General features: G+C 45.6%; 1 protein-coding gene across 1 annotated transcript in view; it reads left to right on the plus strand.

Moving 5' to 3' along the window:
• SPRTN (SprT-like N-terminal domain) overlaps positions 1-15099 on the plus strand; it is a 317435-nt gene that overhangs the window by 24180 nt on the left and 278156 nt on the right. The window lies entirely within an intron of this gene.

Here is a 15099-nt window from a genome sequence, read left to right on the forward strand (position 1 = left end):
AACAAGCATTTGCAATGCAATAGGTCTCGCATTTGCGAGAGTTTGAGCTATTAGCATTGTAAATGACAGTGCCTTTTATTTATGTTTTAAAAAAAAAAAAAACTTAAATAAAAAGCATTTTCATTTACAATGCCAATAGCTCAAACTCGTATAAATTCAAGACCTATTACATTCCAAAGGATTTTCTTTTTCTCCTTTTGCCCGCAAGGAGTCTTGAATATTTGGATTGGCGGCATGCATTACAACCTGGTCCCTTAAAAGTTCGTCATACAGATTGCCGAAACAGCATGTGAGAGACAAATTCTTCAGCACGGACACATAATCTTCTAGAAACTCTTCTTTCCCTGGTTTCCGGTGGAAGAATTTATAGCCATCCACAGCAACACATACAGTGGGTTTGTAGTAATTGTCCAAGTCTTTTAGGGCGTTCACTTACACATCACTTTGTCCTTCCACGCAAACTTTCTTATTAATTCAATTGTACACTTTAAGACCACCAGCTCCTAAACAATGCAATAATATGCTTTTCCTTCTCTCAGGAGATAACTCTTCATTTTTGTCATCAACCGTAGAAATGTAGTTTGTATAATATTCATGTAATTCCTCCCACTTTAATGTTGGTTCACCTGCTGCAGGCAAAAACGCTTGTTGAGGAGACAGATTGTACACATTCCCTGATGCTATTGGGAAAATCAATGTACATAGGTAAATAACGGCCACAGCCTATAAGACTGAAGATGGTTAGAATGAAATAGGAGTATCTCACTGTTCAAAGTTGGAATCCCTTATTATTTTCCTTTTGTGTTACGGATTGCAGGTACAATGGCAGCAAGGAGTAAATGTAATACTTCAGAGAACACCTCCCCATAAACGTGCAAAAACCCAAGCGCAGGAATTAAACGGAGGCTACAAGTAGCACTTAGTACGATAGCACAAAGCAGAAGATGAACAGCTGCCAGCAAGTCAAGCATACATGAAATTGAACTTGCAGCACAAAGTGCAACAGCAGCTGATTGCAGAGAGAACAGTCGTCAACCAGTTTGGCACACCCAAAAGTACTCCCAATAACCACCAAGTGCCAAAAAGGTTTCGCCAGCATACAATGAAGAAATTGCCGCCTCGCCGGCACTTGCACGTGAGCAGCGCACACAACTGATGAGGAGAAAAATGTCACAAAGGATCGGAACGAGGGAAAATTAACTGCTTAGTGTGTGGAGCGTTGCATGCAGGTTCTCACTTGCTGAAAACATGTCTGACTCTTCTCCCAGATGGCAGCGTGTACGTTGAGAAACTTTGCGTAGGGACATGTAGACTGGCTGTAGGACAGCGCAAGGACACTCCTAAGATGGCGGTACGTTACGGCAGAGCAACACCTGTGCAGAACGTATGCGTTTCTATGACATCACTAGTTCCTCAGAGAGATCGTTGAGACGGTTGCACGTTGGTAGGTACTACATGATAACTTCACCTTTCAATGATGACATGATATCCCCCACAGCAACACAAACCTCTACTTGCCAGAAAATCGCAGAAACGAGGAAGCGTCGATGACAATACGATCATTAGAGCACGTCTTACCGGCCAGAGACATCGTTGATGATAAACACCAGAATAGCTTGTGTAGGTTCACTGGTGTGATGGTAGCATCACCAAAATTGTAAAGATGACTCCACTCGCTGCATAAGTGGAACTTCTTTATTTGAAGTCGTACATAACCAACATACCACTATGCAAGGTCTGATCAGGCCATTATGATCAGCTGGAATCTTGCCATCTTAAACAGCCAGATGGGGCCTATCTCTGACACCTGTATCTCCGTAATCTGGGAACCATATGCAATACTTTCAGTTAAGTGCCGTATCCCTTCCCATAACATTTGGCAACAGCAACAATAGTCGCTGTGATCCGTGCCCCTCAATAAGCGCCCACCGGTCCGATGCTTCTTCCTCTGTACCTCTCCATAGGACTGCAGTCCGCCAGTAAGCACGAAGTGTGGAACACATCATGCACTCATCTATGTCCGCCCTTCTGCATGGTTATTACTCCTCTGCAGCCCTGCTTTCGACGTACTCGTTAAAGTGCAGGCAGCCATAAACCTAGCAATTCATCAAAGACGTAAAGAGCGATGCTGGGTGAGGTCTGATCCAATGCCAGCCCTGGTAACGCCGGCTCCCCCAATGCAACCTGCCCTAACGTAACCTGCCCTGCTTGCTTAAACCATCGGCTCCCCGGCATTCAATAGCTACCAGTCTGCCATCGCTCCCCTTGACCTCCGCGCTCACCTGATTCTCCAACCCCCAGAGGACGTGAGACGGCTATCCCATCAGAAGGGGTGTGTAGATTGAAACAAATCAAGTCCCTCAAGGCCACATCGGAGACAAGACTGCATCTGCACATTGGAGCCGATCCTAGGATCTGTAGACTGCCGGTGCAACCTGCCCAGCTCCCCCAGGCACATTCATGACAACACCAGATCGTAAAAAAAGCGTAGGAGGGCGCTATGAATGATATTTAAAGCGTCAGTTAATTGAATACCACCGAGAACTATTGAGGCTAGTGAAAGGAACCTAATAATAATAATAATTATTATTATTAATAACTGTGAATAACAGGCAACAGCTACAGAAGACTTAACAGCTTACTAATCCATTAGTCTATTGAAATCAGTCTAGTAGTCTATTAACTATTGAGTCCATTAGCTATTGGGACACCACCAACAATAATAAACTAGCCTGAAGCAACATTACCTCAAACGGTCACAGACCACAGAGCACAAGTTTTAGAACCGGCTGTACAGCGCAAAGAAAAGCACCAGTTCAAGTAAAGACACCAGCACGACACAAGTATGAGTTCGAGCTGTAGGTGCAATTCGATCTGCATAATGCAGAGTTCGAACTTGTTGATTTCTGCAAAGTTGAGGTCCCAGACAGGTAAACCGAACTCTATTAGGACAAGCTGTCGCCAATGGCAGCACACAATCCCGATGACAACCTGCTAATTAGAATAGCCAGCCACTGAGATCAGCCTACTGTTCATCATATTATACCCAACCACAAACAAAGAGGCATGCATTTTTATTTGACCTGATACAGACTTAGCTGAACTTAAGGGCTAACACTCTGAGCGTTAAGCTAATTGCGCTATAGTCACGTTGGGCTACAGATACCTGTCCCGAGTGCCACAAATCGGTATGCAGGCTGATTTGCTACCCACTCTCATCACCACAAACAAATCCCTGTCGATGTAACCTCCAAAATGTTCTAAGATCTAAAGAGAATGCCAGACCAAAAAGGAAACGAGAGACGAAAGTTCACAAAGATTCCAAAGACCAGAAAGCTGCTCTCGAGCAAAGCAAGATCCTCCGGTCGTTGAGTCAGCTATCAAACAGAAACAAACCCTTGACACCAGCCCAAAAATTAAATTGCTTCTCTGCAACCTTTCTTCCCTCCAAAAACTGGATCAAGGTACCAAAGCGAACACTGAGTCCTTACAAACTGCGATCTCTGCCACGTAATTACCTCAACTCTCTGCACATACGTACTGCAGAAGGCCAATCACAAGCACGCTGGAGGATGAAAACTGTAACAAGAAATCTGCCCAGGCCATAAATAAATTAATCTACACCCTCTCCAGAACCATCACTGACCTCGATTACAGGAATAGAAGAGGGAACCAGAGAATCTTCGGATTACCTGTTGGGACAGAAGACCAAGTTCCCTCCTGCATCTCTTTACTAGAACAATGTATTCCACAAACACTTGGCATCACATTCAACAGACCATTTAAAATTGAAAGAGCACAAAGAGTGCCCATCAGACCGATCCTGGGTGCAAAAAATCAAAGACCACTTAGATGTCAGCAATCCGAATCTATATTATCACACATTAGGAAAGCTAAAACGCTAGTATGAAACGATAACTAGTTCAGAATAGCCTAAGCCTATGCCAAAGAGATGGTCTTCAGGAGAAAAGGTTTTTAAGGCCTAGAAAACTCACTTGACCTTGAACATCAACTTCTCCTTCATCGGCCCAGACGGATTCAAATTTACCAACAGGGGAAAGTCCTTCATCTTAGACTATCCATCTGAACTAGAACCCTATGTCCAGAATCGGCAACAAAAAGAGATGTCCTCTTAACCCCTCTCCACCTAAGAACTTTGCATTGGCCATTCAAATTACCTCGTTATCTTTTTCTCCGCCTGCACAGATAAGACTCCGCCTTTATTCTGTTTGTATTCCTGCCTAAAATTCCTCAAAAATGTTGCTGCTTATCTTGAATAACACAAAAGAATGCCAGAATGAGATTTATTGTTGTACACCTATTCTCTGGATAGTTGAGCATGTTCGGATCTCAGCCAGGTCCACTTTATTGCTGATGATCCTCTTACTGGTACACTACTGTTGACCTTTGTTGGTCAATATTGACACTTTTGTGACTTGAAGCACCAAGTAAGTATGCATACATTTATCTCCTGCTCATCCACCACCAAACTTATCAGAACACAGCCAAGCTAAACTCATCCACTCTAAAGCTAACTACCCCGTTGCGTACCACTCCAACACCTGAACTACATCAGTCATTTAAACATCAGTCATCCACACCACATTCGAAAACATCTGACTCCAACAACACATAAGGGCAACTCTACAATTTGAATTGTCTGCTCTTTAATGTGTGCAGATTGTTAGTCTCATGACTACACAACCTTAATGATTCCATCAGCAGCTCTCACATAAACCACTTCAGCACCGTTCCTTAAAGTAGCCCAGCACTAACTTAACCTCTCCATAGCAATTGATATCTGATTGTTATCTGAACAAAACCATTGCCTATCACTTCAATACCTAAAGTACATCATTCAATACAACACCAGTCATTCCAACCACATCTGACCACAACTCCTTCCAATCTCTCATAGGCCAATTCTACACATAGGCATGTCTGCTCTAGATGCTTTGTGGGTTGTTGTGTACGATAATAACGATTCCTTCCTCAGCTCTCTCAGTTTTACAAATCGACATGTTTTTCTACACAATGTTGCATAATTGTGAGAAGTTGGCTTGATATATGCTGTCCACTGGTTATAGTGGGCACCTTGTATCAGTCCAAACAACCCCTTATTGGTTATAGGTTAAAGACAACCTTTATTGAAAGCTATCCTAGTGGTAGCTATGGAGAGCAGCCTTCAGGTTAAGTCTTGAAGGAATGTAAAGCAGCTTGTTTTACCAGTCTATAATCTCTTGAGTTCCTAAATGAAAGATATCCACACCAGGTATATATATAAAATATATGTATTTATTACTAAGCACACTCTGAGACTAGAGGTCAAAACACATAAGTTACACTTCAATAATCACAGTAAAATAGCACAAATACACGTCAGGCCCTAGGGGCGAGCCAAACCATATATTAAATAGTGGTATAAAAACCACAACTTAACTAGACACAAGGCCTAGAGCCTGTAGAATCGCTGGGACCCCAAGGAACCACCCAAGGTAGTGACACAGGGGACCCACGGGGGCCGTGTGCAGTGTGTGAACACAGCCCCAAGCTCCCATTAGCTTCTATGGGGAAAGTCGCATTTAGATTTTTAAAGATTAGGGACATTTAGAAATGAGTCAGGACCAAACCCTTTTGGACTTAGTAGCCATAGCAACCTCTCGACCTAGTCCACCACTGATGCAGATGACTTGATGGTTTCAGTCTCAGCTGTTGTTTCTTCTTTGGGGACCGCCCAAAGTACACATCATGAGCTGACCAAGAGGTTTTTAATCATTGGAATTTAACCTTAGCCTACTCTAATCTACTATCCGTTGTATTTCCATCCAACAGATTCCAAAATAACCCCGTAGCAGGCCTACCTCTATAGATGTTCACCCTTTGATCCAGAGCTCTAAAATAAGTAACTGAATTCCACCAGGCATTCCAAGACGGTGGTACCATCTGACGCCAAAGTTTACATATCTCTCTCCTGGCCAGAAGGATCATATAAAACACCAATTTATATTGCAGTACGTTCATATCTTGCCTCCCCCCAGGTTCAAGGGTTATCCCAAAAAGTATAAGAGATGGGCTTACCTCTACATCTGAACCAAGCACCTTCGAAATACACTTACCCACGTTTTTCCAATATTCCTGTATCTTAGGGCAGGAGGTAAATATATGAACATCATCCGCATTCAGGGAGCCACACCTAATGCATCTTGCTTCTCCCCCGCCTCTCATTCTTGAGATTTTCAGGGGTGACCAATATAGCCTGTGGATTGTAAAGAAATGGTTCTTTCTGAGTGGAGCAGATTTAACAGTCGAATAAAGAGTATCTATTGATACTTGCCGTAATTGATCTAACTCCTCTCTCGGCAAGTAATTTTCCCAGATTCGCGTTGGGTTGTCAATCTTCCTGTCGGCTGCAGTTAGAAGATACCCGTACCAAAGAGCCACTTCCTTTTTCCTGGGAGCCACATCTTGTAGGTCATTTTCCATTTGACACTCCTCATAGGGTGGCCAGGATTGATTCTTACACCAGGAAGCAATCTGATAGTATGTAAACCTGGATAAAGTGCCTTTAGTGATAGAGTTCCAATACTCCTATGAGAAGCATTCATTATTTAGGACAATATCCTTCCAGGACGTGACACCAGCCTCATGCAAAGGGCGAGCTAAAGCATCTAGGAAGCACTCGGTGTTCCTGGAGATCCCCACACAGGGGCCCACTCACTATAATACGAGAGGCCAAGACAGTCACTACAGCTTGACCATAGCTTTGCCGCCATTTGTAAAGTCTTCAAACGCACTTTGTAAAAGAATTTAGAAGAACCAAATTTATACATAAATCCGAATGAGTCTATGCCCTTTAACATGGCGGAAAACATACTCCCTATTAGTGATTTGTCTGGGGAGAGCAGTAGCATCCTACAGTTCATTATCTGGTAGGCCCAGCAATATAGTTGTAAATCGGGTAGACCCATTCCTCCTTGCTTCAATTTACGTCTTAGTTTCTTCCAGGATAGACGGACCCCCTTGCTAGCCCATATAAAAGATGAAATCTTGCCCTGGATTTTAAGCAGATCCGCTTTTGCAAACCCTAAAGGGATATTATTGAACAGGTAGGTAAATTCTGGCAGTATGGACATTTTTATTAGGTTCACCCTCCCAAAGTGTGAGAGAGGTATACTCTGCCACCTTTTCAACAAAACATCGACCTCTTTAGACACCCTTTCTAGATTTGTTTTTGGGAGTTTCTCCAAGTCGTGGGTAAGTATCTAAACTCCTTGACCGACTTGCTCTCATGCTCTGGGATATTCCATGCCATAACCTCGGTCTTATCTTCATTCACTTCATACCCTGAAAGTTTCCCAAACGCCTGTGCTTCGGCCATAAGCTCAGGGAGTGCAGTAGTGAGATTAGGAGACATTAACACCAGGTCATCTGCATAAAGGGCGACTTTCCTCTCAAATTCTTTTATAGAAAAGGGGATTACCTTATGGTTCTGATGAAGACTTTGGGCGAGGGGCTCAATATATAGATCAAACAAAATAGGTGACAGAGGACAACCCTGCCTGGTTCCCCTACTTATTTTAACAATTGGGGAAGGACTTCCATTAACTAGTATCTGGGCATAAGGTGACCTATAATTTTTTTTGAGTACATCCCTAAACTCATCCCCGAGTCCAAAAACCTTCAAGACCCTATCTAAAAAATGCCAATTTACACGGTCGAAGGCTTTGGCAGCGTCCACAGTAATGATGGAAAAAGGCATATTCTGTGCCACTGCCAAATCAGCTGCCCCAATTAGCGTATATACTAGTTCTGACATTTGCCGACCAGGAATAAAACCCTTCTGATCTTGATGTATAATGGGGCCAATAATTTTTGACAAGCGATTATTCAATATCCCTGCAAATACTTTATAATCAGTATTTAATAAGGAAATCGGCCGATATGACTGACAGTCGGATCCTTCCCTGGTTTTAAGATGAGAGATATGAGTGCTCCATTCCAAGAGTCTGGCAAGGGGGAAAGACCACCTAGAATATCATTAAATAAATCCAACCAAACTGGAATAATCTGATCTCTTAATATGGAGTAGACTTCAATTGGGATTGAGTCTGGGCCGGGGGCCTTTCCCCTCTTGGATTTATCTAGAACAGCCAGAATCTCACTTCCAGTTATTTTAGACTTTATAAAAATCTGACTATCCTCAGATATTTTCGGGAGCAGTTTCTCAGTAAGCCACAAATCTATGTGTTCTTCCGCTGTATAGGAATCTTCTTGAAATAGCTCTTGAAAGAACTGGACAAAAGACTGTTCTATCACATCTTTATCCTCAGTGACGTGTGCATGAAGTTTTATCCTACTGATGTAGCTGTAGGATCTATCAATTCGGCTCTTTATCGCCAAGAGCTTACCACAGTTTCCCCCTGCTCAAAATCAGACATCTTACTAGCTTCCCATTTTTGAAGAATGATCTCCTCAGACTTGAGCCTAAAGTTCAACTGTACTTCCTCGAGTCTCCTTGCTAAACCTTCTCTCTCTGTAACAGTTGTATTCCTGTACTTAAGCTCTGCCTCTATTTTTTTTATTTGTGACTCTAGGCCGGCTAACTCAGTCTTCTCCACCCTTGACCAGCCCGCTACCGCCCCCTTTAGAATTCCCCTTAACCAGGCTTTATAAGTATCCCAAACATTATGCAGGTAGGTTGATCCTAGATTATCTTGTAAGAAACAGGCGGTTTTAGATTTCAAAAGATCAGGGGTGGAAGGTTGCAGTAAAAATCTCCTATTTAGAGTCCATCTCTTCATAGGGGATTTTTGAGGGAGCTCCAAATTGAAGGCTATTGCCCCGTGATCAGAAATATGAATAGGCATATACTCTATGTGGCTTACTTTGTCCACCTCAGAACGTTCCATAAATATATAATCTAGCAAGTGTAAATTCTTTTTACTAAAAAAGGAGTACTTTCTCGAGTCACCATTTTTCCTAAGATAGGCTTTAACACGAGAAGCCGCAATCTGTTTCCGAAAAGAGGATCTGTCCAGTCCATTTATTATCCATAAGGACGTTAAAATCTCCACCCAATATAAGTGGGGAGTCAAAATCCGCCAGGGCAAAACAAAGATTGTTTAGTGGACCAGTATCATCCTCATTTGGGCCATAGTAACTAACTATAGTGTATTTAGACATCTGAGATTTTATTTCAGCTATGACCCAACGCCCCATTATATCTGCCTGAGATCTGATAAGTTCAATCCCCGAATTTGGTTTCAATATAATGGCTGCCCCTTTCGAACAGCACTGTTGGTCTGAAGCAATAATTTTGTCTACCCATCTTTCCTTGCCGAATAATGCCTTGCACTCTGATTGTAAAAGGTGAGTTTCCTGGATCATACAGATTGAGGCCGAACTATTTTTTTAGCTACTGTAGGATCAGACGCTGTCTTCTCTTAATTCTCAACCCGTTAACATTCCAGCATATGAAACCCAAGTCCCGTCTTGATCCCTGTAGAGGTCTATCCACCATCATTATCTTTGTCCTGGTCGCCTCCCCTGCTAAGGCTACTGAGAGTTATTATAACAGAAAGGTTTAACACATTTTTTATTTTTTTTATTTTTTCCCAATGCTCCCCACCAACACATGTGCAAACCCCCCCCACACCATCCCTTCCCCCTATTTGCTAGTACACCCCCCCCTCCCCCCCCGGGAACCCTCCCTGTCTAATCATGGCAATAAGCATTGCCCTATGAGTCGGACTCTCCCGTCTCCCACAAAGAAAAAAAAGAAGTGAAATATAAAGATATATATGGTACCAACTAATTTCTAGCTTTGGCCTGTTCTAGAAATGTCTACCTCTTCCGGAAACCTAAAGTTAAACATCTTATTAGCCCATATAACCTTCAAAAAGGCTGGAAATCTCAGCTGCACCTGAGCCCCCAATTCTCTTAGTGCATCCGTCCGCATCCCTAATTCCCATCTGCTATCTTCCGTTACCTTAGAGATGTCAGACCTAATCTTAAAGGAGATGTCATTAACCTCAATAGATTTAAGTTTAAGGGCTGCCCCTAGTAGCTGCTCTTTTAGCGGGTAGGATTGGATGCATATTAAGATCTTCCTTGGCTTCTTTCTTGCAGGGTTTAACCTGAAGGGGTCTCTATGGATGCGCTGTATTTCTTTCTCCCATATTGGTGCTGAGGCGATTTGGGGAAATGCTTTAACAAGGATATCTATAACATATGCTTTCAGATTATCCCCTTCCAATCCTTCTTTTAAGTCCAGTACTCTTACATTATTTCTTCTAGATACATTTTCAAGTCTCTCCAGCCTCTCATCAACATCCCGCTCTCTCTTTTTTTGCCTGAGCACTTTGTAAGCATTATCCTTGACCTCCTGACCAAGTTCTCCCACCTTGTTTTCCAATGCCTCCAGCCTTTGTGTAGTGCATCTAAGTTCTCTTCTAGGCTGGTGCATGTATCCTGTATCTTCCTCTGGTTAACCTCCGAGGTTGAGAATCGGGTGCTCATCTCTGCAGATATCTGTCTCAGCATCTCTTGTATTGAATCGCTAGCAGGGCTTGACTCGACCCCTTCTACACTCTGCCTCCGGCCTTCCAAATTGCGTTCTGTATCTTCCACCCTCACATCCCCAAAGTCAGTTCGATTTTCATACCCATCTTCCATTGTGGCAGGGAGTGTACCATTAATCTTATCTAGTACGGAATATATATTTGATAAAGGGAAGACAGGGTTGAGAACTGAAGCCGAGTCTACCAATGGAGCCCCCTTACTTAGGCCCCTTTTCCCTTGTGGATTAGACATAAAGTAAGCCTTTAAAGAAGGCGTTATTTTTGTAAGGGGTTGAATTTTCTCTCTCTTCCTACCCTTCACGAGAGCTGGCTTCCCTGTCCTAGAGGTCGGCTTTTTACTCTTATGACCACTTATTGAGGCCTCCGTGGGCATAGGAGGCTGCGTAGGCTGTATATACTGTATTGCCTGCGCTGGCTTTTGTACAATGGGTTCTATCCCAAGAAAGTTCCGTGATCTTAATTTGTACCTCCTTCCCTGAGTAGTGGCAGTGCTGGGTGTCTGTTTGGTTAAATTTGGGTCTACCCCTTTATTCGGCTGTTGCCTTCTCCTTGCCAATAAAGCTGGATCCTGCTCAGGTTGCTAGACTGTAGCTTATCTACCTCCATGTAGTAGTAAGTATCCTCATTACCTATTTTGGCTACGTCAGAGAATATAGTATAAGGCTTGCAGTGTTTATATGGAGAATGAACCTCATGCAGACAGTTCCCAAAATAAGTTTTGCCTCTGCCTCTATCTCTGTGTATTAGGGACAGCTTTTCAGGGGATACACATAGCACACCTAACGCTCCCAGAGTGAGGCAGCTAGTAAACTGTGTTCGATTATAACACTGCGCACGTCTGCTTTGCGATAATGCCCCTGCCGCCCTAAAGAGGGGAAATGTCAGCCTTGCCCACATTCAAGCTTACACCACAGTCTCTTTTACCTGGCTAAGAGAGATTTCGAATCCTCCTCTGTTAGTCCCTTGTCTCCACCGCAGCCATTACGCCACCGGTGATGCCTCGGAGGTCGAAGATCGATAGGGCAATTTCCCGAAAGCCCCCAGCAGCAGCTTCAACCCCGAAGCTTCAACCCCCGAAAGCCCTGAATCCACCAGCTCCAGCGACACCGGCGGCAAGCGAGTCCCAGACAGGCGACTCTCAGACAGGAACAATAAATCCCTGATGCGGAAGTCCCTGATGCGGAAAAACAACATCAAACGAGCCGCAGAAACGGCTGATCCGCCCGAGCCCGGGCCCGGGACACAACGCGGATGAAAACCAAAACTCCAGGGTGGCGAAGCCGGAAATCAGGATGCGTCGGGGAGACCCCCCCCCCCCCCCCCCCCCACAAGAAGCAGTCTCAAACAGCCAGAAGAGGAGGAAACGGGCGGGCGGGTCCGCAACACAGCCGAGGCCGAGCAGGACACAAAGCAGGCGAAGAACCAGGCCCCCAGAACAGTAAAATCACAGAGCAGGATGTGGCGGCATCAACTCCTCGGCCAGACCCACTAGGTAAGCACTTCCGCATTGGACTTAGTCGGTACCATGAAAGGGAGAGCGGACGACTCGCGACCTGCCGATTAGCTGGCCGCCATGTTCCCTCTGCCGAAAAACCACACCAGGTATATATATATAAAATATATGTATTTATTACTAAGCTCACCCTCCTAGTCTCTTTATGAGACTAGAGGTCAAAACACATAAGTTACACTTCAATAATCACAGTAAAATAGCACAAATACACGTCAGGCCGTAGGGGCGAGCCAAACCATATACTAAAATAGTGGTATAAGAACCACAACTTAACTAGACACAAGGCCTAGAGCCTGTAGAATCGCTGGGACCCCAAGGAACCACCCAAGGTAGTGACACAGGGGACCCACGGGGGCCGTGTGCAGTGTGTGAATACAGCCGCAAGCTCCCATTAGCTTCTATGGGGAAAGTCGCATTTAGATTTTTATAGATTAGGGACATTTAGAAATGAGTCAGGACCAAACCCTTTTGGACGTAGGAAGTTCTAGGACTAACACCCACGGGAGCACCGGAGTACTGGTGTTACCTCACCCAGGGAAGCCAGGTGCATAGGTGGCTATTGGTGTCGGGTCGCGTCGTCGATTTCAATGGGAGCTGGCGAAGAAGTGCTGCTGCCGTGAAGATGCGAAGTGTTCGAAGAGATCCAAGCCTGGATGGAAGATGAGAAAAACCTGAAAGCAGAGGGGACAGAGTCTGGGTACTAGCCAGTGACCAGGATGGCGATGGACAGATGCTCACTGATGTCGGGTGATTTCAGGTGAAAGAGGTGAAGCTTGACTCTTCAGCCACGAGGACCAGGATGCGTCGGGGACGACCAGGAGCTGGATTCGAGCTGTCACATGAAGGATGTCGAGTGCTGCAGCGTCGGTACCCGGATTGGACACAACAAGCGTTGGCAACAGCAGCCCACGCAGAAACGAGAAAGATGCTTCAGTGCAGACCAGCAAGGTCTGAGGGACTCACCACTTGGTAGGGAGTCGGGGCATGTCTGGAGCAACCAGGGAAGCCCAAGGAAATTCAAAGTTACCCCCTCAGGGACCCACCAGTCGACGGACCAGGGATCGCGAAGGGACCTCGAGACGAAACACAAAATGGCGGTCCACGGGTCACTCGGAATGACCAGGCCGACAATCTTCGGTGGATTCAGTGCTCGTGGTGGGGGCTACAAGTCAGCCCAAGCACGACTTCAGGAGACGGCGAGTAGTCAATGCACTTGCAAAAGTGCACGGTGACCAGGAGTTCTGGTTCCACGCTACTCGCGAGGGCTGCGGGTCTCAGCCTTGCTGGGGACTCGGGTCAGTCTCTGAGATGTCTGGAAATCCTCTTCCTGGGCTGCAAATACTTCGGAGTCCGGTGGGAGCTTCAGAAATGCAGACCGGCAAATTGCTTTGTTGGTGCCTGCCAAGCAGGGGAGTCACTCCTTGACCCCAAGAGAGATTTCTTCAGTCCTCTGGTCTTTAGCGTCGAAGGTCCAGGATTTGGCTTCAGAGTTTCGTCCAGGGTAATCTAAAGTTCTGGTTACAGAGGTTCCTTACTTATACCTAAGAAAGGGGTTGGACTAGCTCTGGGGACCCACCTATGGGAGGGTTTGGAAAGAGGGGTGGCTACACCCATTTCCTTTGTCCTGTTTCGCGCCAGAGCAGGGGCTGGAAGCCCCTGAACCGGTCTGAGCAGGACTATGCACAGGGACACCAAATGTGGCGCCAGTGCAGGACTTCAAAGCACTCTGAGTGCTCCCACCCAGCCCCAATACATATAATCTTGTCTGGGAGGTGGTTACACCTCCCTGTGGCAGGAAACCTATTGTCCAGGCCTTCCCTGCCGGAGTTTCGATCAGCAGTAGGAGGCCAGACTTGTGTCTGTGGCTGCAGCATCCATTTTGTGATGCCAGGGCTCTATTAAGTTTCTACCGGGTATACCAGTGCTACCATGTCTCTCCCTCTAGAAAGGTGGGATCATACTCCCACACCAGTTACTGGTGTGGGAGTATGATTCCAAGGTGTTTGACACCAAACACGACCTGTTTCCGTGCAGCCAGTCCAAAGTTAGCTGTAACGCCCTGAACGTCTCAGGATCGTTCAACAGACACGATAATGAGGACGCAACCACTTGTGAAGGGTTAGTTGTTTTAATGAAGGCAAAACTAATACAAAGAATAAACAAAAGTTATAGTCACTGGAATCCTCCAGGCTAAGTACGTTACCAGCCCACAGCACAGATGGTCCTAACCGTCCTCTGCATATACGCCGATCCCGGCGTATGCCAACAGAGGGCAGAAATGAAATGGCCGACAATGCCAATCGGTAGGCTGTGAGGGGCACGAAGAGTGTTGGGGAGAATCGAGGAGTCAGGGAAACACCCAGCCGGGGTCTCTACCTGAAGGGAGCAGCCGCTCAACCTCTTCCTCAGACTGCACCGGGACGCGGAGTCACCTCCTGGTGATGCGTCACCGATACCCCACTCAAAAGCAAGAAGACTGAACCGAGAGCAGCCGCTCGATCGATCCTGTGGACTTCCGAGTCTGTAACGCGGCAAACACCTCCTGGTGTGCGTTACAGCTGGCAGTCCCTGTATCTCTGGTCGGGCTGGGAGTTACGACTCTAACCAGCAAAAGCGCCACTGCGCCTTGACTCTGCCGAGTCAAAAAGCGATGCTCAAAGGTTGACCAGTAGAGCTTCCGGGTCCTTCACAGGTGACGATGGGGCAAGACACGGCCCAGGGAGTAACGACTCGACCTACCTCGGTTCTTGCCTTACTGGAGCACCACTCCTGAACACTGCTCTTCACGAAGCAGGTACGTCGGTGTAAACACAATATCCGACAGCGTTGTACCTCCCGGTTCCTCCCTTTATAGGGCGTGTTTTCCTTGAGTTATGTAACAGCTCTCCTGTTTACATAAGGGCGTGTTTTCCTTGAGTTATGTAACAGCTCTCCTGTTTACATAAGGGCGTGTTTTCCTTGAGTTATGTAACAGTTCTCCTGTTTACATAACCTCTCAACCGCTAA

Source organism: Triturus cristatus, chromosome 6, assembly GCF_964204655.1.
Source record: "Triturus cristatus chromosome 6, aTriCri1.1, whole genome shotgun sequence".
Classification (NCBI taxonomy): Eukaryota; Metazoa; Chordata; class Amphibia; order Caudata; family Salamandridae; genus Triturus; species Triturus cristatus.